Genomic DNA, 23,606 nt, shown 5'->3' with positions numbered 1-23,606 from the left:
TTCTAGTACAATTATGCATGATACAATATAACGAATGTGTTTCTGGTCTGTTTTGCTTATAAATGTGCCAACGGCTACCAGTTTGAAATAGAGTTGTCCGATTACCAGTATTCGTGTATATGTACATGTATTATAGTTTTACATCAGTTAATACTATAGTTTGTCTTCCAATAAAATAAGTCAGAATAGATGTATCATTGCAATATTGTAGCATCCGGTAAACAAGATTAAATGATAATACCATAGAAACATCACATGAAACTAGTCAAGGACAATAAAAGGTAAAACCACAAGATACTGAATTCTGAGGAACATTCAAAATAGAAAGTCCGTAATCAATTGGCAAAACCAAATGAAAAAACACGTCAAACGAATGGACAACAACTGCCATATTCGTGACTCGGTACTGGCATTTTCAAATGTAGAAAATGATGGATTGATCCTAGTTTTATAGCGCTAAATCTCTCACTTGTATGCCGGTCGCATCAAATTCTATTTTATTTACCACGATGCGTGAACAAAACAGACATAATAGGTAAAATTGTCAAAATAGGGGTCCAGCAGTCATCACCGTGTGACAATCTCAATCAGAACAAAACCAAACAAATTTTTAACAAAGAAGCACAAAAAAGCTTATATCGCATTAAACAACTGCGTTCATTGCTTACTTATTTTTGTATTTTAAATTTACACATAAAGGATTGAAATATATTGGAATAAGTCCTGTGACTGAATGGCTAGGGTCACATCATCTCTAGTGTAGAATTGCGTGTTTGACGACAGAAGATAAAAAACAGACAGTTAGAGATATAAAATATAAACTTGCCGTTCAAAGTATTTTTCAAAATTATAATAAAACAATAACATAATGACGGGATTTAAAACGATTCATAAGAAAATACTTTTGTTTTAACTTTGACAATATTCTTATTGTATCTTATTTATTGAAACTTTTGAGTATAACAAATAGAACAATTGCTATATTTTTCAACAAGTTTAATTTCATTCAATTCGTTAAGACACCATGGTTTATTTATTTTTAACAGTCGGAAAAAACTGTGTTCATTCAACCACTAATATTCTCATTTTAAAGCAAAACACAATATCTTGTTTTTGATATTTTATTAATATACTTTTATATCCTTGAACACAAAATAAACAAGAAGAAATCACACATTTGTGTCTTGTGTACTATTACTTGACTGTTTGTCTTTTTCTTTTTAGCCATGGCATTGTTAGTTTATTTTCAATCTATAAGTTTGACTGTCACTATACTATCTTTCGCCCCTCTTTTACAATTATAGACAACAGATTTAAAATAAAAACAATAATGGAACAACGTTGGACAATAACAACATTTGAGAAATTATAACAGATGCATTAGCTACTAAATTTCACATTAAAAAATATATGTAAAATATAGAATGTATGGGCCAATACTGTGGATTCATTTTTTTTCGTGGGTATCAATTTTCGTGGATTGAAAAAAAAACAGCATTTTTCGTTCGTGGATATTCGATTTCGAATTTTTTTCAAGTCTCCGCATACACATCCTATAGAAGATGGGTAATTCGTTTAACAGATTTCGTGGTTGTCCTTTACCCACGAAAACTACGATAATTGGTATTCAACGAATAATAATGAATCCACAGTAATACAATTATGATACATGTACACCACAATTTGACATTTTAGAAGTATATTTCACAGATAATATTCCTGTTATAGTAAACACTTAAATAACAAGTTGTACTTTAATATGAATAATTACCAAAACAATATCTTAATAATGGTAAACCAGAAATTGAAATCTTATAAGTATGAATTATAGAAAATATTTCATTTTCTGGTAATCATTAAATAATTTAATTTTGAAAGTAACGCGTCTTCTGATTGGCTGACGTTATTTTGTTATCAGCCCATATACATAATTTAGTCATGTGACCGTGACGTCGTCACGGTTTTTTCATGGTGTTCTACGGTTTAAAATGGAATTTAGAATTAAATTATAAGAAATGACTGTATTCTTTTTTCTGTCTATTCGAAATAACATAAAAAATACGCGGGTTAATCAGTTTGCACCATTTTTTTTATGTTATTTCTTCATAGACAGAAAAAATATTACAATCATTCCTTAAATAACATGTGGCACTTTAATATGAATGTTTACCAAACCAATATCGCTTGGGAATAAGACAATATGTAATCATGAAGGTTGTTCAAATCTCATTGAAATTGTTGGAGCAGTTCAAAAACAGCTGATGTTTAACAGTAATGCGATATTCCTTCATTAATATAAACTTTAAGGTTTTTCCATTGTTTTTTTTTATATTTACGTGCGATTCGATAAACCAGTATGAGTTTTGATAAGGATTTAATAGCTTTTAAATGTTTATCTTCATTAAAGTGAAATCCTGGGAAGTTTTATAACAATATAAGCCCGGGAGATTTAATTGCTATATATTCATAGTAAGTAGAAAGTGGTAACAACATCCGTGTTCTGAATGTTTTAGCTCAACAATAGAAATATTTCTTTTCATTTGAATTGGGATAACCATAGCACAGAATATACCACTTTAAGATGAATGCAATTATGTCTTTGTGGAATCACATATGCATACCACATTACTGATATTACATTTTTTAGGTATTTGAATTTATTCAACTTTTGATATTAGAAATATCCAAAAAAGATTATTTTGGAAACACTTGTCGTTCCAATGTACATGGTAAATCAAAACGATCCTATATATAGGGGAGCAAATGACAGGTTGACATATTGTCTGAACGCTAGTGTATTTTTAAAGACTATCTGTTGAATTGATGAGTTATGTTTTTAGAGTGTGATTTCATTCAGATAAACCTACCAGTAGTAAATAGCTATAGCTTGCAGAGGGCTTTGGATTTTACAAGATTTTTGAGTTTTACAAAATGACTGGTAAATAAATTGAATAAACCATACGTAAACATCACGAACAAAAGGTACGCCCTAGATTTATAAGTGAACAATACGCGTTTATTGAACATTTAACATCATATATGTTCAATATCAAACGTGTGTATTGTTTTTGTGCTGACATGAATTGTCATTGATATGGTTATATTTATTAATTTTCTGTTTACAAATTTTTGAATTTTTTGAAATACTAAGGCTTTTCTACCTCATGCATAGATCACCTTAGCTGTATTTGGCAAAACTTTTAGGAATTTTGGTTTTCAATGCTCTTCAACTTCGTACTTTATTTGGCCTTTTTAACTTTTTTGGATTCGAGCGTCGGCGTATATAATTAATTTTGTCCTGGTATCTATGATGAGTTTATTGTACAATCATATGCATTTTAGCATTCACGTCATACATGTCACAAAGAAGCCGTTAATGAACAAATCACTCCAATACTAAATTATTTGGTGCGTTGACTGTGAAACTGATTTGAGTTGGATCTAACGATATCAAAGTGAAAAGGAGTGGTAGTAATATAAACGTATGACATTGATTTTAGTAACCTTTAGGCTAGTTTTGACTTCATGATCTTAAATATGTAGCAGCTGTTTTCTGTACTTTGTATTGGAATGCAGATATTCCACGCAACCAAACTAACAAATAAATCTAATAAATCGTTTTGTTGTTATATCAAATGATTAAGATGGCGGTATCTTTAATAACGCCAATGTGACTGGTCTGTATTTAATTTTTTTCAATAAAAGCATTCGTTACATATTTTTCATTTGATATATTAACCTTCAGTGTAATACTAAAGATTTTGTTGTAATTATCGAGATTTTTTTTGCCGATAGCTATGTGACTATGTCTATATATAAACATATACGTGATGTTATCCGAACCATTAGTTGGTAATGTGTTGTGTGTACGTCTGTTTGCTCGCAAGAATCGGTCGGTGCTGTGGACTATTGGATAGTTCCCAATTTAACGATGATTTGTGTTCTTTTATGTCTTTTTTTGTATATTCTTTTGTATCAATGCAGTTTAATATTGTTATTCAGGCTATACTTTTGCCATTTGGACATCCAAATATCATTGGTCGAATATTTTGTTGTGGTATTACATTTTGTAACATTTTTTGTAAAAGTTTTGATAGTTGTGATTTTTAGGAAATAATCATAGAAAACCAGCTACCTTCCAAATAATGGCGTTTCATTACAAGACTTTAAACATTGGCTATATATTGCAATTTAAATAGGTGGTACATGTATAATTCATAATGTACCTAGTTTCTGATTAAGTTCGATTTTAGGTATAATATTAAGAACAATGTTAAAATTGAAAACAACTGGGTGAGTAGATAAAGATTTTGAATTGGTAGTCTGATTACTTCATTGCTGAAGACATTACAGTGAACTGTAGTGTTTACAATCATTTCATTTGTTTTTGGAAACAATTGTCTCGTTAGAAATCACACACCCAACCACGTTATTTTAAATAGAAACATGGATTTTGAAAGAGGGACGAAAGATACCAAAGGGACAGTCAAACTCATAAATCTAAAACAAACTGACAACGCCATGGCTAAAAATGAAAAAGACAAACAAACAACAGCACACATGACACAACATAGAAAACAAAAGAATAAACAACACGAACCCCACCAAAAAACTGGGGGTGATCTCAGGTGCTCCGGAAGGGTAAGCAGATCCTGCTCTACATGCGGCACCCGTCGTGTTGCTTATGAAAACTAGATGGTTACTGAACCATCAAACCATATCAAACAATAACCATAAACAACTCATCCAATCAAATGGTCTTATGATAAAGGACAGTATCTTTGTCATCTTGTGTGCTTTGTATTCTCTATAGGTTTCAATCTGACACCAATTTCTATCAAATATAAAAGGTTAAGATTTCTCTGATATTACTACCGACCAGCACGCATGAGTTTGTTGAGGTAGGTTACCCCGTTCACATGTTGCTACACACTCATTTCGTTTTCATTTCTATTTAATCAAGTAAAGAATAAGACATAGAACATGTAGAATGAAAAACAAAATATATTTCAATAAATCAGATAAACAAACAATTGGCGCGATAAAACTATTCCAAGGAAACCTTTTCTTAGACTACTCGTAGTCACAAAACGTTCAGTACTTAAGCATTATGACATCGTGTAGTATTTGAATGCAACTCGATGTGCGGAAAATAGTCATTAAAACATTTAAAACACTCGGTTTAAAACGAAATCGAAAAAAATTATAAAAGTTTCAGGTGCTTAGTCTTTTAAACATCATGTTCTATATTGATGCATCTCTCTGTGCGGAAGAAGTTTAATCGAAAGCCTTTCAAACACGCCATTTCAAATTTAAAAGTCAGACAAACACGAAGCAAAATAAATTCACACTTATTAACCTTAACCAAAGTTGAACAGTTCTTTAAAACAACAACTTCTTATTGGATATATAGCAATATATATTATTCCCTCAAAACATGCAACAAGTACTATTGTTTGTCGTCTGTTTGTCTTTGTCGTGTTCTTTTATGGTATTGTCAGTTTATTTTCTATTTATGAGTTTGAATGTCCATCTGGCAGCTTTTGCCCTTCTTTGAAATGTGCATGATCTTAAAAACTATACATGACATATTGATCATATGACAACAAATATATCTAGAAGCCATCAGCGAAATAAAAAATAAAGGATTACAATACTGTCATTTGACTGAAAGATTTTGCTGATACACATTTTTAAAGAGATCAAACAAATCAACAAAGGGTTATATTTCAACCTTGAATCATATTTCTATGTTTTTCTGTCCTAAATACTCGAAAAGAATTAATAACAATTAGGTGGGGCCCAATAAAGAGTTATATTGTAGCTTATAGCATTTTTAGATGTTGACGTTCCCTTGTCAACATCTTACGGTGTCTATATATCTCAACTTATACGATTTGCTCGTGTATGTAACAACGTTTTAGACTTTAACGAGAAAAATTTATGTATTACTTAAAAATTATAACATAAGGGTTTTAGATATCACAAACTAGTCAAAACATTTACTAAATTTTATCATCGGTACAAGGACATCATTCATAAATATAGCTCAACATGCAGACTTCTGATATGTTCAGGTATATCCCATCCAATCTATTATGGAAATATTCTTTATAAAGCACAAAAATGTCAGTATTCACCTCAGACGCTAACAAAACCTTTAAATATACTTATTAAGAAGGGATATAGTTACGATACTGTTGTCAGGTCATCTAGGATTGCATATTTCGGCTTTAATATTGATTCACTTATAGGGTCTTTGCATCGGAACACATTTATTCAAAAACCTATTATTGGCATGACACAGGTAATGTTCTTCTAATATATGTTATGATGGTATGATACTAAACCCCTAACGGAAGGGATTGTGCCTGATATTCATATGATGAAGACATAATCTTTCCATCAGTTTAATTGAAGTCTGGAACTGGAATGTCAGTTAACTTCTAGTAGTCTGTTGTTATTTATGTATTATTGTCATTTTGTTTATTTTCTTTTTTTGCATCTTCTGACATCGGAATCGGACTTCTCTTGAACTGAATTTTAATGTGCGTATTGTTGTGCGTTTACTTTTCTAAATTGGCTAGAGGTATAGGGGGAGGGCTGAGATCTCATAAACATGTTTAACCCCGCCGCATTTTTGCGCCTGTCCCAAGTCAGGAGCCTTTGGCTTTTGTTAGTCTTGTATTATTTTTAATTTTAGTTTCTTGTGTATAATATGGAGTTAAGTATGGCGTTGATTATCGCTGAACTAGTATAACTGAACGGGTGCGGGAATTTCTCGCTGCATTGAAGACCTATTGGTGACCTTCTGCTGTTGTTTGTTCTATGGTCGGGTTGTTGTTTCTTTGACACATTCCCCATTTCAATTCTCGATTTTATAATATATTTTACTGATTAATAAGATGTCAAATTGCGTTAAATCCTCGTGACGCCAAATAGGAGTTCATAAACTATTCAACAAACATAAAATACTATTCCATAGAAAAAGCACGATCTCAAATAATGACTAGTTTATTCTTTTAACTCACGAACTTCACATATATCAATTGATATTATATATAAAAAAATTAATAGAAAGTTAATCAACAACCGTCATATTCACAATTATGGTAACAGTAAGGCATCCCCTGACAATGACAGGTCATGGGAAGGTTATCGTGATGTCATTGAAAGTTTAGAATGTTTGTATAAAATGAAGTGTTTTGATGAAGCAAAAAGATTTGTGCACTATCACACGCATAGGCTAGTCCAATTTAATAAACTGCTAGGTAATTTGACTTATATACGTGCACATGCCTAATGTATTATGTTTCTAAGGTTCTTTGATTAGCAAAATCAACATAGATTTAAGATTACAAAAAGGTACTGTTTACTCTTCTATCATACCTATAATATTTACATCAGTAAACCGACAGAATACATCAGTATATATCCTTCTGTCGCAACTACAACCCCGTCTTCTTTCCCCTATGTGACCTATAGAATTATACTTATTACCAGGTGTGTACCAACAGTAGCAACACGACAAGTGCCACATGTTGAGCCGGCTCTGCTTTCTCATTCCAGATCCCCTCAGATCACAGTCAGTTTTTGATTTGGTTCGTGTTGCTCAGTCTTAAGTTTGATATTTTGTTTTGTGTACTATTAAAGGTCGTTGGTCTTATTTCTTATTACCCGTAGTATTGTCGGTTTATTTCCGAATGAGAATGTCTCTTTAATATCTTCTGTCTCTCTCTTATGAAGTTCATGTACGAAGTCATATAATATAAAAGTTTGCCACAACTGAAGACTGAAGCCTTATATATTTCTTTAGATAAATTAGCTATACTTATGTTAACAAAACACCAACCACATCGACATCAACTACACTCCAGACTTTATCGTATGTTTTCATCTATAATTAGTCTAGCAATAATTCACCAAATCAAGATAGAGTATACAAATGTCTTTTTACCTTAATTAAATGAAAATGTTATGCAATGAAATTATCTTATTTCTGTTTAGTTTACATTCTAATTTTTAAATTACTCCCAAACTTAGTCAATTATTGTATTATTCAAAGAGACTATGACATGGCTGTAATTACATTCATGTCATAGATAAAAATATTCAGTTAATCTTTGATAAAACGAGATTTCGATTTTTTACGCCTATTCGATTAATGACTATTGAAGAGCCGTATACTATATACGTCCATGACCTTTATAAATAACAAAGACCAATGACTTAGAAAGGACGCTTTTGCTGAAGTTGCATTGTGCATCAACGTTTGTCAGGATTTATTTCTATCACTAAGGTCAATCAACCATAATTAACAGATCAATTGACTGTTGTCTCTTTCTCTTTAATTACGTAACTGATGAACAGGCTTACACTAAATGCTTTCTATCGTGATTTATCTTAAGACGGAATAAGATTATACTGCATAAAAAAATATAGTTATATTTATACATGAAACGACCAATCAGTAAAAAATACAATGTACTAATTTTCAAACAATACTGCACGACCAGAATAAAAATATAAAAGATCATTCAGACAAAGAATGGAAAAAATATATGGTATTTTGTTATGGTTGTTGCCTGCTATCAATTTCCTGCATGAAAAGATACTTCTCGAATCATACTACACGGAGTAATATGAAAATCTGCGTTAATTTGATTCACGTATCGAGCAACATAAGACGATATTACAACATTTCCATAGTCTATTCTTCATTTCATTGATGACTTTCAAAGCTAAGGTTACGACAATGTTCATTTCGTCCATGGCCTGAAAAAGTCTTAGGATGTCTGATGTTAAAGTTAAACACTGCAAAAGAAATTTTACTTTAACTACTTTAATTAAACATAAAGTGAGCGTTGACCATTAAAGAAATAGGTTTAACTAGTTGTGATAATAAAATATCGCTTGCTATCAACTCTCGTTATTTAATTTAAATAGTAATAATGTTATAAAATCCCTGAAATATAAAAATGAAGATGTGGTATGATTGCCAATGAGACAACTCTCCACAAGAGACAAAAACAACACAGAAATTAAAAACTATAGGTCACCGTACGGCCTTCAATAATGAGCAAAGCCCATACCGCATAGTCAGCTATAAAAGGCCTCGAAATGACAATGTAAAACAGTTCAAACGAGAAAACTAAAGGCCTAATGTATGTACAAGAATTTAACGAACAACAAATAGTAACACATTATAAACAAATGACAACCACTAAATTACAGGTTCCTGACTTGGGACAGGCACATACATACAGAATGTGGTGGGCTCAAACATGTTATCGAGATCCCAACACTCTCACTAACCTTGGACAGTGGTATGACAGTACAACATAAAAGCTCGTTTGTTATTATACTGAAATTAAATAAGTTGAAATTAAGCGATATCCGATTCTCACTCGTTATAAACCCTATAATTTATCCAATCAAACTTCAAATAAAGGATACAATTACAGTTAATTCAGCCTCATATCTTGGCTTACATCATTCTATAAATTGACAATAAGGGTCGGTTAAAAACAAAACCATACGACAAAAGGGATGAGTTTAGCTTCTCTCATTTCTATGTAGCAACATTCCAGCAGCGCCTTCCTATGGAGTATATATCTCCTAATTGATACGATGTTTCCGGGCTTTTATTTCCTTTCGTGATATCCTTGTTAGAGGGTTGCTGCTCACAAGTAAGCTATTAAACCAAGAGTTCTCAATGGTAAAGTTGCAATTATCCCTTAGTAAATTTTACGGATGCCATCACAAGTTGGTTGACGTGACCAATTGTCCGCACTTGAAACCCGTGCGGTCACCTTTCTGACCATCGACTCTCGCTATAGCCTAAAGAAGACACGTGTATTAACAGATGATTAAATGTGAATTTGTAATTGGAATTATGATATTTTTGTTATTCTGTTTGTATTTGATACATACATTATTGTATTAGATAGAATAAAGGTTATAGCGAGCAGAACACCTACATTATGTCGTTTGTTCTTTGTTAAGGCCATAGAATATGATTACTTTATATTCGGACGAACGTAGTGAGGGAGAATATAATTAGAGAAAATGGTCATATGACTATTGAAATATCACACACGTATCAATCCGATACATATTAAATAATGGCGTTTTTGTTTTTCATACAGATTGTTACGCACTCGATTCTTTTACATTTTTATTCCATTAAGTAAAGAATAAGACATAGAATAAAAATAGAATACATGAAGGAGAATCAGATAAGCAAACACGATAAAACAGTTTTAAAATATGTTTCCAAAGATTGCTCGTAGTCACAATTCGTCAAGTGCTTCATCATAAAGACTTCATGCAGTTTTTCGATGCAACTTGATGTGCGAAAAATTGTCATCAAAATCCTTTAAAACACTCCGTTTACATCAAAATCGAAAAAAAATGATTGAAGATGCAAAAATCAAATTTCATGCACTTCACGACATCATGTTTTATATTGATGCAACTCTCTGCGCGGTAGTAGTTTTATAGAAAGCCTTTTAAACACGCCAATTTTAAATTCAGACAATTACGAAGCAAAACAAATTCAAACGTAATAACCTTAAAAAGATACTTAGTAAACCAAATAAAGGCAACAGTAGTATACCGCTGTTCAAAACTCATAAATCCATGGACAAAAAACAAAATCGGGGTAACAAACTAAAACCGAGGGAAACGCATTAAATATAAGAGGAGAACAACGACACAACACCGAAACGCAACACACACAGAAACGGACCAAGCAATAGACAAAACACCACGAGAATAACAAATATAACATCAAAACCAAATACATGAATTTGGGATAGACAAGTACCGTGCCACGTCTTATCTAAAAAATAAGTCGAACAATGCAATACTAAGTAATATGTCAACATGAGTGTTCATTTAACTAATGTTTCCGTAGACTAAAATTTTCTCAAGTATTTTAGTGTCGATCTTAGTTTTTAAAGTTGAATTACATTGTATTGTTGTATAACAGGTTTTTCTCTAAGTGACACAAACTGACAATGCCCGTCCCTAATGAATGTTTGCTTCTTTTGCAATAGGTACTGTAATCATTTTAATATATGTGAAACAAAAGATTAAAAAGGAAACAGATGATTATCTTATATTTTTAAAATTTAAAATTTATCATTATTTGTATTGTATTTTACGATCCATTTGAGTGATTCGTTTGTAAATATTTATTGATTAACAAAATTATAAAAGTGTTGAGAACAACTGATTTTAGTGATGGTGTAAAATATTTTAACCTTCTTCAAAAGCTGATATAAACCGCGTTTTCTGGGAGGGGGGGGGGGGGGGGTTCATGTTACGCATCATCTACTTTCTTTGCAGTGGCTTGTACATGTTGTAGACAGTTGTTTGAAGTTATTTGTATTGGTCATGTCATTGCTTGATTATCATCGACATAAACATTTTGTATTTCTTGAATCATTTAGCCTCACGTTCTTTAAAAAACAATAACAAGTAACATGAACCTTTTAATCATGCGAAAAACAACATTTAAAATTTATTTTTTTGCTTATAAAGCAATATATATTATTCCCTCAAAACATTGCAACATGTACTTGTGTTTGTCGTCTGATCATCTTTTTCTTTTTTATCCTTGCAGTTGTCATTTGTTTTCTTCAATTTATGACTTTGTATGTCCCTCTGTAACCATTCGCCCTTCTTGTACATGAAGGTGTGCTTTATAAAATAAACAAAACATGACATATTGATCATATGACAATTAATATAACTAGAATCGATTTTTGAAAAACATGAAGGATTCAGATACTGTTATTTCAATGAAAGTTGATATATATTTTTTTTTAAATCAAACAAAACAAAAAAGGTTGTATTTCAACCTTGAATCATATCTATAGGTTGCATTTCTGTAAATATTGACAATGCAATTTCCCATAGGAACTCCTTTTACGGCTAAAACTGTACGACTTTTACTATGAAGTTTTGAAAAAAATCTTATCCTAGAATTGAAAGTTCATATGCACCACAATTTTTTTCAAAGGTCAAAATATAGGGCTGTGCGGCATATTTTCAACGTTTATATGCCCTGAACTTCTCAGAGTATAAACTTACACTAATTTTCTTAACTACCCCTACCTCGAATGAAAGGTTACCACAGATTTCAATGTAAACAATATGCACGTGTTTATTTACTGGTAACATTCCCAAGTTCTGTCTCTGCGATATGGAACACAGAGAGCATAACTGGGAACCAGTATGTAAACAAAATGAATTTTCTATGAATATTCAATTACTCCCCAAAAGAGGCGTGTTTTGAGAAACAGCTGTATTTACAAAGTGCAACCTATACAGACATTTATTCAAATAGAAAACTCTCTAAAATCAGTTTTTCTCACATTAATACTCATTTATCAGAATTAAAGTCTTAAAGAAATCACTGTGTATACTCTAAGTTTTTCTTTACTATACATTTTATACCCCCTCCCGTGTTTCAATTTTTTAAAGAATTTGAAAACAAGACTTTAATTATTGCCAGCTTACCCTATTTGCATATTTTCTGATAAAAAATGCCTAGAACCTGTTAAAAACTGTTTTGATAACATATTGAAAGCATATCAGAATATCATAAATGTAATGTTTAGCAGTCAATCATTACAACATTCAAGATTATATAAAGTTTCCAATCCAGCCTCTTACTCCAGTCCACATCTTACTGTATGCCTATTTGTCAATTAAAGAACACATTTTCTGCCTCAAATGGTCAATTAAGAATTCTTGTCACAACAGTATCATCTTTAACCATATATCTGACACAATTTAGCTACTATATATACTAGAAGTGTTCAAACAAAGCCATTCCCAAGTTCTGTCTCTGCGATATGGAACACAGAGAGCATAACTGGGAACCAGTATGTAAACAAAATGAATTTTCTATGAATATTCAATTACTCCCCAAAAGAGGCGTGTTTTGAGAAACAGCTGTATTTACAAAGTGCAACCTATATGTATCCGTGTCCTAAATACTAGAAATAATTAATGACAACTTTGTGGAATATTTTTGTAACTTAAAAATAAGCTCTGCTAACTCTTCCATATCACCTGATATCACCGTCAGTTTTGATCGGGTTCTTGTTGCACAGTCTTTAATGTGCTATTTTGATTTGTGTGTACTATTAATAGTCTGTTGGCCTTATTAGTTCTTAGGTGTAGTATTGTCAGTTTTTTTTTACTTGTAAGCTTGAATATCTCTCTGATATCTTTTGTCTCTCTCTCTTATCAAGTTCAAGTACAAAGTCGTATAATCTAAACTTTTGCGACAGCTGAAGCCTTATATATTTCTTTATATTAATTATCTATACCATTTTTTTACAAAATACGAACTACATCGATTAGTTTGTTAAACTCCAGACTCTATTGTATGTTATCATCTATAATTGGCTTTGAGATAGTTCAACAATTCAAGAGTTTCAAATCAAATGTTTTTTTACCTGAACTAAAAGAAAATGTTATACAAGGAAATAATTTTATTCCTGTTTAGTCAACAGTCTCATCTTTAAATTACTAACATATGTGTCCATTTCTTAGTGTAATAATCTGTAATAAAAAACGTTAAGACTTAACTGGGAATACATCAAATGACATATATAATAATATTAGGTTAAATTTGGAAAGTAGTAGGTCCAGTAAGACCCATTTTTGGCCCCGAAATATAGCAGTTTTACAAAATTATTAAAATGTACACTTTAAGCTATTTTTGGAAAGTAGAATGCTTCTGCTACACAAATATGGGCTGTTTTTGACAATACATTACATATATATCGGGTACTTGCATCATTAAGTCATGCTAAATTGCTGAAATCTTCACAATTTTAGCATTATAGTTAAATTTTACACGGTTTCAGTCTCAAATGAAAATGGCCACATTTGTGTTCATTCTTGATATTGAATTGTAAGCTGTATTTGATGATCATACATAACATATATAAAGGTTGAGGATGAGCATGGACTAAAACCATCTAAAAAGTGTAATTTTTGGGCTTAATTGATAGATGTTTTAATGTTTAAGCTAGAATCGGAGCTTTTTAAATGAGTAAGTAAGTAAAAAAATTTCAAAAAACTAATTGAATCAACTGAAATAGACACTTAAGTGTTTAAAAAGTGTCCATACTCTTTCGTCAGATGAACCTGAAATTTGAGGCCAAAATCAGCCCATGTTTATCTTTATGTATTAAATGATAAGTGCCGGTTTTTACTCCTTTCGATTTTTACGCCACATGACGTCCAAATGTATGAAATGATATATTGAAATACACACGTTCTTGAAATTCAATTTGAATAGTGACATACATTTTATAAATCATACTCAATGATTAAATGCGTAGATACCAAAAGAGGTTCAAAATTGGAAAAGAGATTGATTGCCAATCATTCAACCTTCCACAAGAGTCCAAACGACGAATATGTGAGCAATTGTAATTGCTCAAAATACAGCAATTAACAATGAGCAACATATGAAGTAATCTACAAAAGACGGCGACATGACAGCATGTAAAACCAACGGATTACTTATATTCAAACCAATATACGAAAAATAAAGGGAGACGGATTAATATCAGGGAAACCTTTTTTTCCGAATCCCTTAGTATTATTGTATCACTGTATTTATATGTGGATGTCATGTAAATGATTTTTTGAAATAAAATATGTTTAAAGTAAACGAAAATGAATTGTGATGGACAGAATCCAACGACAACCACTGAAGTACATATAGCGACAGGGTAGTTTATTTTTGGACGCGCCCAACAGTTTCTTTACTTATGACAGTGGAGTTACAGAACAACAAATGAACAGTCTGTACTAATTGTATGAAAAATCATCGACTCCTCAGGTCCCAACATTTAAGCGTCTTGAGTTCTTATCAGGACCAGTTTGACCAAGTAGGTATTGTTGAACATTTCTGTATGTTTCATTATAATCTCTTTCAACAAAAGCAAACGCTTTAAGTCAGTACTGTAAGTTTTAATATAACTGATTCATTGAAATGTTTTTTCCATTCATGAAGGTTATTTAGGGTACACCTTGTATTTGCGATCGAAAATAAAACAGAAGAACTTCGAAAAGTGTCATCTACCGAAATTCTAGTGATAAATATAACATTCTCGACAATATGTTTTGTTTGTTTTTAGTTCCCTTTGTTCACTTGCAATAGTTTTGTATATGAAAAATATATGCATATGAAGTATATAGATATAAGAAGTTGAAGTATTATTGCAAATGAGACAACTTTCGATCCAACGGTATAATCTATATAAAAAATGTATATGTATATTTTGAAATATAAATTTTTGACACTCATACCACATCTTCTTACATCTTTTTTGTTGGTACCCGTTTTATTGACTGTATATTTTGGTTGATACAGCAATTTGAGAACATTTTAAGAAGTGTAAACGCCTTCAGCTTGCTCAGTCAATATTTTGTAAACTACGCCATGATGTAAATATTGAGTAATTCTCACAATATTACAAACATATTATGAAACAAAATCTCAACCAAAACTAAATTTAGAGGAATTTAGATAATTTCCATTCAATGAAAATTAAAACACGTTGTTTGAGAAAGCCCTGTTGTACGAAATATGCGAAAACTTGCGTATCTAAATTATATTTTACAACAATCTATATTAATAAATAACATTCTAATTTTGATGTTACTGTCAATTATAAAATGATTTATGCAGATAATTCTAGTATACTCGATCAACTTTCTGATTGAAACATCAACAAGTAAGAAGTCGTGACAGTTTCGGACCATGTCAAGAGATGTCAATGACCTTTGTAAAATGACAAAAATCAATGATTTAGAAAAGACAATTTGCTGAAGTTGCATTGTGAATCAACGTATTCAGGTTTATTTCTATCACTAAGGTCAATCAACCATGCTTAACAGATCAGATGACTATTGTCTCTTCCTCTCAAATTAAATAACTGATGAAAAGGATCAAACTGGATGATTGTACCGTGAATAATCTTAAGACGGAATAAGATTATACTGCCTGAAACATATATTTATGTATACACACGAAAGAAATTGTTGAAGTCTGATGTCTTGGTCAATGATATAGATAAAAGATCATTTCTGACCCAAAAAAAATATTACTATGGTATTTACCAATACAAATGTCCGATATAGAGAATATCATCAGAATATGACGTAAAGTTAACAATAACATTTTGATTTTATTGATACATAAACGTGTTACTATTAATTGTATAATAATTTATTTCTTATAAAACTATAGTACATTTTAAACAACTTTCGGATTGAAACAGCAATTAGTGAAAAGGCCTGTGACTGTTTTAGACCATGGCAAAAGATGTCCGTGCAATCAATAAATGACAAAGATCACTGACATGTTTTGCGGTCTTATATTCCTGTTGAGTTGTCTAACATGTTCTTTTCCCCGATCATGACATTTTGATGGAGTGGTCATTCTGTGGTGAGTAATGAATGCATAACAGAAAACTCTTAGCCTGACGACGCAATAGTCATGCTGCGTTTTAAGTCCATGCGATTCCATTACAATGATTTTTTATCAAAACAAAATACCAGACGTCTTAACAGAGATATATTAGAACATGTATAACTTAATAATATGTTGTAGTATTTGAATAATGCTGTAATTACAAAAATGAGTCGTGATATATTAAAATGATATGGTTTTGATTTGTACTTGGCTGTTATGGAAACAAAATATTGTCAATTTTGAACTAATAATCTATGTCAGCCGCAACACAAATATGAGCTAAAAGTGGTTTGACCATAGTAAAACATAAGTTACAAAGGCAATATGTTATATATGTTGCTAGGAAATCAAAGATGCTCAATTAACTGACTGTTAGCTTTTAACGTCAAATGGCTGATTATAGTCAAGGCTTCCACTACAAATTTTGTCTGATAATATGTATAATTAAGACAACATTTCATTAAGCGAAGTGTTTGGCTATTATGTTGTGAAACGTGTAGTTTTCAGATTATTTTTTTTTGCTTCAACTAATTCATCGCCTATAGAAACAACATAGCAGTTTGCTTTAACGAATAATGAGACATAACATATACAATTAAATTTGAAGAGTTATCATCAAATACACTTTAAAAAGCAGCTTTTTAGGAGCTGTTGCGGTCTAAATCAATATCGGCCCTATTTCGGTTTAGAAAACAGTAACCCAGTCGTTCATAAAAAAAAAAAAAAAAGGACAGCGCAAAATTCAAAGAAAATCAGTTATCTTTATTTTTAAGTAACTTACTTTATTTTGACGTAGTCGCTAGGAATAATGCATATTTGTTGATTTTTGGAAAAGATAAGATATGCTTACGGAATGTATTGATGTATTATTGGAAAGTTATACAATTAAGAACAAAAACAAAACAAAAATGACCTAACAAACACATATCAACAGAAAACCAATTAAAGAATGCATAGTTCGTATTCAATTGTTTATTGTATTTTCTCGTTTTAACGTCATAGGATAAATATGGGATAAATAGATGATTACATGTCATCTTCCATATTGACCCGAGAATAAGCTTGGGATTACCGTATCAGAATGAGAGCTTTTTGAACATGCATATGATATATATATTTATCATATGTTTAGTAGTAAATACAGTAGTTTTGCATATGTGATAAATAGCCTGCTGTTTAATCCATATCGCGCAACTTTGATGCGCACCCTTTATCATATGTTTAGTAGTATATTTATCGCATACCCTTTACCACACCCCTACCCTTTATCGCATACCCTTTATCACACCCCTACCCCTTATCACACCCCTACTTTTTTTTTTTTTTTTTTTTTTACATAAAGTCAGTTTTGGTTTTTTTTTTGCTTAAGAAAAATTTTCCTCAAAAGAGGTAAATTTTTTGAAAGACGTCATTGTTTGGTATGTGACGTCACGAACGTCGAGTTTTCATATTGTATGTGCATCACGAACGTCAAGTTTTCATATTTGTTGTCACAATAAATGCAACTATGAAAAATACAAAACACACAAATTAATACAATAATAAACAAAATATTTTTACAACAACAGCACGCAAATTGTAAGGTAACCCAGGTGCTTCGAATGAGTAATTGAGCAGTTCTTTTTTAAGGCCTTTGAAACAAGACAAAAGTAGAACTGAAGGTAACTCAGTGCTATGGATCAGAAAACAGTTCATATAATATAATACTCTTCTGTTGAAATATATGATAAAGCGTATAATACATGGCAAAATCCGTATCACATGCCGTATCACCCTCGACCAATATCATCCCTCGGGCCTAAAGGCCCTTGGGCTGATATTGATGTCTCGGGATGATACGACATATGATACGGATTTTGCCATGTATTATTCTCTATATATATATATGTGAAAAGCATATTCGGATAACGTTGCTAAATATCAGAATATTAAAAATTAAAAGGAGTTAAAATCAAAGACATATCAACTCGACAAACACAAAAAAATCTTACAAGTGTTACCATATATGGTATCCCTGTTCAAAGAAATATTCAAACAACAATTTGTTCTCAAGCTTAATGATTTATCAAACAAATATTATTGTCTTGGGAATTCAAGATTCTAATTTCAGACTTTATTTTAATTGATATTGATGTTGCATTTTAATATGGCAAACCGTTGTGGAATTTATTCCCTATTTATTAATATTTTAATACCATATGAAGTTTTTTGACGAAGCACATAACTCAAATTAATCTATCATCTCATAGTTTAAAACGAGATATTTTTAACTCTTTTCAATATGTAGTAAATAATAGACCATGAACAAATTATTTGTTATTGTTCTTGCGAAACGTATTTTACATATTTCAAATTTGACGTACACAAACGTCTGCGATGACGTCATTGTGAAGAGCCTGTGTGTTCCCTATTTATTTACATCTTCTTTTCTAAATATCAGAATGAAATTAAACACAGTGTGATACTAAATAAACTATTTTATGCAGTAGTAAAATGGAATTTATCGTTCCACATTGAGGAATCTACTGAAGGGACATTCATATTTTAATGTTTTCTGGTAAAATTTTAAATAACTCTAAGTCATTAATGTATACAATTTGTGCGGAATTTCCATAAATGGAAAAAAATTAAAGCATAATATTATTATTCATAATCATTTTCCTATCCGAACAGGAGCATTTCATATGTATGACATGATTACCATGCTTACTTTGTAATATTTGAAAAATTAGTTTTTGTTATCACAATAGTCATGATAGTCACAAATATTTGTGATACATAAATCAATACAAATTTTTCATACAAATTCTATTTCTTAAAATCCTAGGTTTGATTTTTTAAATTGTGCTTTTTTTTTACCGAATTATTATAACCAGGCAAACAAGGAATTGCATTAATAAAATTGATTGTTTAACAATGAGTAGGCCAGCGAAGGGATATTCGTTCTTTTTAACTATTATTGGTAAAATGTTGAATGATTTCAAGTCTCGAATGTTTACAGCTAGTGTTGGATTTCCATAAATTGAAAACGCAAAGCATTATGATATTGTTTATAATCATTTTCCCATTCGAAAGGGAATTATTCATATATTTCATGCAATTATAACAACTAAAAATATATTGATTAATTGCTCTTTAATGGTCCAATGTCAAATATGTTTTGCATCTCTCATCTCTTGTTAAACAATTGTATCAATATGTGCGGGTTGAGGAGTTGACCTTATCTTATAGCATTTTCAGAAAAGAAGATGACTGTTAGGTAGGGGAAGATATTTTGCCTTACTGTAAATTGCTAAAGATTCTTATAATGAATGTTGTTAAAGTGATCAGCTTTCTCACAAGACGAGACATGTGGATAGTTATTACCAGGAACCAGGCTTATAATCTAATACACCAGACGCATGTGTCGTCTACATAAGACTAATTTGTGACGCTCATGTCAAAATAGTTAAAAAAAAAATACAAAGTTGAAGAGCACTGAGGACCCAAATTTCCAAAATTCCCCCCAAAAAATTGGAAGGCCGTTAGTTTTCTCGTTTGAAATGTTTTACATTGTCATTTCGGGGCCGATTATAGATGACTATGCGGAATGGGCTTTGCGCGTTGTTGAAGGCCGTACGGTGACCTATTGTTGAAAATTTCTGCATCATTTTGGTTTCTTGTGGAGAGATGCTCATTGGCAATCATACCACATCTTCTTTTTTATATTGTAATGATTAGTTGATGTTAAAAACGTTATCTATATATATATTCGTTTATAAAGATTAGACCGTTTGAATGGTTTTACATTAGTAATGTTTTGGGACCCTTTATATATATAGAGCTTGTTGTTCGATGTGAGCCAAGGGTCAGTGTTGAAGACCGTACTTTGAACTATAATTGTTTACTAGAGGGATAGTTTTCTCATTGTCACTCATTCCACATCTTCTTATATATCTATTTATAATGTTTTATTCTATCGCGTGTACTGTCATCATTGAATTCCCTCAAGTTATACAGGATACTCATTCATGGATAATTTCAAATCGTTAGGGACACCACTTTAACATGTATAGCATAATTATTATTTTTTAAATAAAAAAAGAGGTGTGGCAAAATTTTGATTGTACAGTACACATTGAAAGTGGACAAATCATTTTAAAACAACTGTCATATTTTGCAGTCTGATAGTGCTCCCTTTGTGGTCATTGTTAACGTACTCCCTTCCCCCTCCCCATGCTATCCCTAATTCCTGGGTATGGATATAGTCAAGGTCGCCGACAGTCACGTTAAATCTAAAAAAAAAGATGTCATGATCTCGATAACATTTTTTAAAATTTCATGCAAAAATTACATGTATGTATCTTTTGAAGTAAAAAAACAAAAAACAAATAACAGTAACAAACAATAACGTCAAAATATTGCCACCGACACACAGAATAGAAATGTGACAGTCAATCAGACAGAAAGAGGAACATGATTCTTTCCTTGCAAGCTGTTAAAATTAACATAAATGTACATTTTCCACCAAATAACTTTCTGAAGTATGACCTGAAAAGATGTGCGATTGCAATTGAGACAACTCTCCATCAGAGACCAAATGACATAGAAGTTTACAACTATAGGTCACCGTACAGTCTAATCTTTTGTAAATTTAAGAAAAATAAATATACACAATCTTTTCTTTTAGGTACTCGTAAATAAACTTTTATATGAAAACCTAATGATGGTATAACGTTGAACTCGGATGTTTTATTGTCTGTATGTATGAGGGTTTGGAAAGGGTCCTACATTTCTGTATTCTTTAAATTCTTTCTACCATTTGTTCTTATACTTTTCTCTATTCTTTTTGCCCATTATGCTCTATTCTTTATATCTAAGCACCTCATTATTTTCTATTCTATAATTATTTTTTTGTTAATTTTTCTCTATTCTATATATTTTTTGTGTCCATTATTCGCTATTCTGTAAACCACTATCCACACCCTCATGAAACTATTCTCAACTTGTCTAGATTCGGAGCGATTGCAAGCTTGTAATTCTGTGTTGGTTCTAATCTGTCGCATAGGTACTATGGGAAAGGATTTTAGTTTATAAATAAATCAGTGACCGCTGTGGATAGTAAACTTGGAATTGATAGCAAATAGCAATCTAGTTTACTCATTTTTATATAATACAGAAAAACGCGAAAATAATTACAATTAGTGGAAACAAAAACAAATTTAACGTAATTTGAGAATAAGGGGGCGAACTATCTGGAAATGATTTTTCAGTATAAAAAATATATTATCAAAAACACAAACGCAATGTCAAACTTTATTAACAATTTAATCAGTAACTGTTAAAAGTAATCAACGTCCTCTGTATTTACAATTTGGATCGGGTTCACACGCACATCGTCCCGGTACTTTTCTTTCACAAAGTCCTGCACAACCCATGCACGTGGGTTTCAAAATCTTTTTAATAGCCCAAAACCACCCTTTACCTTCTGCTAAAGGCGGTGTATTCGAACATAGTTGCTGCAACAGAAAAAAATAATGTTTAGTAAGAAATAGACCATATAGTTTTATCGGAGTGGGTACTTTTTCCTCCGATTCGAGTTTTTTTCGCTCACTTAAAAATGGCAGATTTGTAACGGATAAGAATCATTCATTTGAAATATGCATGATTTGATCCCCAAACTGCCGAAAAATGAGTTTGGCAGGTACTTCTTAAATTATGTTGTTAAAGCTGTAATTTCTTCAAAAAAAATTTTCTGTCACATCCCAGCCCAATAAAATAAATTAAATTAAATTAAAAAAAAAACAGATTATAACAATATCTTCATGATAAAGCTAAAGAAATTCTTAGAAAAAAATGAATAAAAAAAACCCAAAACACGGTTATAGCATTCTCTAGTTATAGGATAAGTAGTTCGTTCGTTGATTTCTTTGAAAAAGGAGATAAAACGCGATAAGAAATTGCACAGTCTAGTTGACTGCGTTGTAATGTGGTGTACTGGTTATATTGTTGAATAATGTTTCTATGCGAGGCAGGCTTTCTCTCTGTCCTTCAATTCATTTTCCATTAGCAGTTTAAGTTTCCCGCCATTTATCCAACTTTACAGAATTAACATGATTGAATTTTTTTTCTTGTTGTAGTAACTGAATGATATGTCAATAATCAATCAATCTTTGTTAAGAACCGAATGACTTCTTTTACTTAAAAATTCAAGGAATAAGTTACAAAGAGAAACCAGTATGTTAAGTCTGCAATTTAGAATTTAGAAGATTTCCAAATCTTATTTTCAATGTTGATTTTTGTTTGAAATTCTAGTTTATAGACTTATTAAGCGAAAGAGTCTTATTAATAAAACAACCTTTAATTTGATTAATTGGATGTGGTCCAAAAAACAATGTTAAATAATTTATATACTTACTATTGATATGAAGGTCAATACGAAGAAAGCTAACTTGAGATGACAAAACATCATTGTGCGGCTCTGCAATATGAAACAGAAATGGTTAAATAATTGTAAAAGCATTGACAAATGCATTTGTTTATGAATCCAATATTCTGACATCTAAAACGGAGTTTGGAAGGTGGATTTTCATGATATTGTATTTAAAATACAATGGCACAAAGTGTAATTATAGGTTTCAAACATTTGCTATTTAAGAGGATACGTATTAGGACATTATAACCCGTTAAAGTAGTATGTATATGCTATGATATTTTAAATTCTAACATCTGGGGACAATGAGCATGTTCGGGGACAAAAAGGAGGTGAGAAAGTATTGTGATAGATATAAGAAGATGCGGTATGAGTGCCAATGAGACAACTCTCCATTCGTGCCACAATGTGTAAAAGTAATTAAATCATTATAGGACAACGTACGACCTTCAAAACGGAGCTTTGGCTCACACCGAACAGCAAGCTTTAAAGGGGCTAAAAAATTACCAGTGTAAAACAATTCAAACGGGAAAACCAGCGGTCAAATCAATGTAAAAAACGAGAAACGAAAAACACATATGAACCACATCAACAAACGCAACCACTGAACATCAGGTTCCTGACTTAGGACAGGTGCAGATGTTGATTCTAAATTACACTTTTCTGTTTTTATAAGAATTA

At 31.3% G+C, this 23,606-nt stretch overlaps 1 long non-coding RNA gene across 1 annotated transcript; it reads right to left on the bottom strand.

The window, feature by feature from the left end:
• Window positions 1-21,796: 21,796 nt before the first annotated feature.
• On the bottom strand, window positions 21,797-23,386 carry LOC139510526 (uncharacterized). Its single transcript, XR_011661902.1, has 2 exons — window positions 22,911-23,386; window positions 21,797-22,011 (listed from the first exon to the last, which is right to left on the bottom strand). It is a non-coding gene; the product is annotated as an uncharacterized lncRNA (long non-coding RNA).
• Between the last annotated feature and the right edge of the window lie 220 nt (window positions 23,387-23,606).

This window comes from Mytilus edulis, chromosome 2 (genome assembly GCF_963676685.1).
Source record: "Mytilus edulis chromosome 2, xbMytEdul2.2, whole genome shotgun sequence".
Lineage (NCBI taxonomy): Eukaryota > Metazoa > Mollusca > Bivalvia > Mytilida > Mytilidae > Mytilus > Mytilus edulis.
The sequence above is the reverse complement of the archived record's forward strand: the minus strand, read 5'-3'. Positions and strand labels throughout refer to the sequence as shown.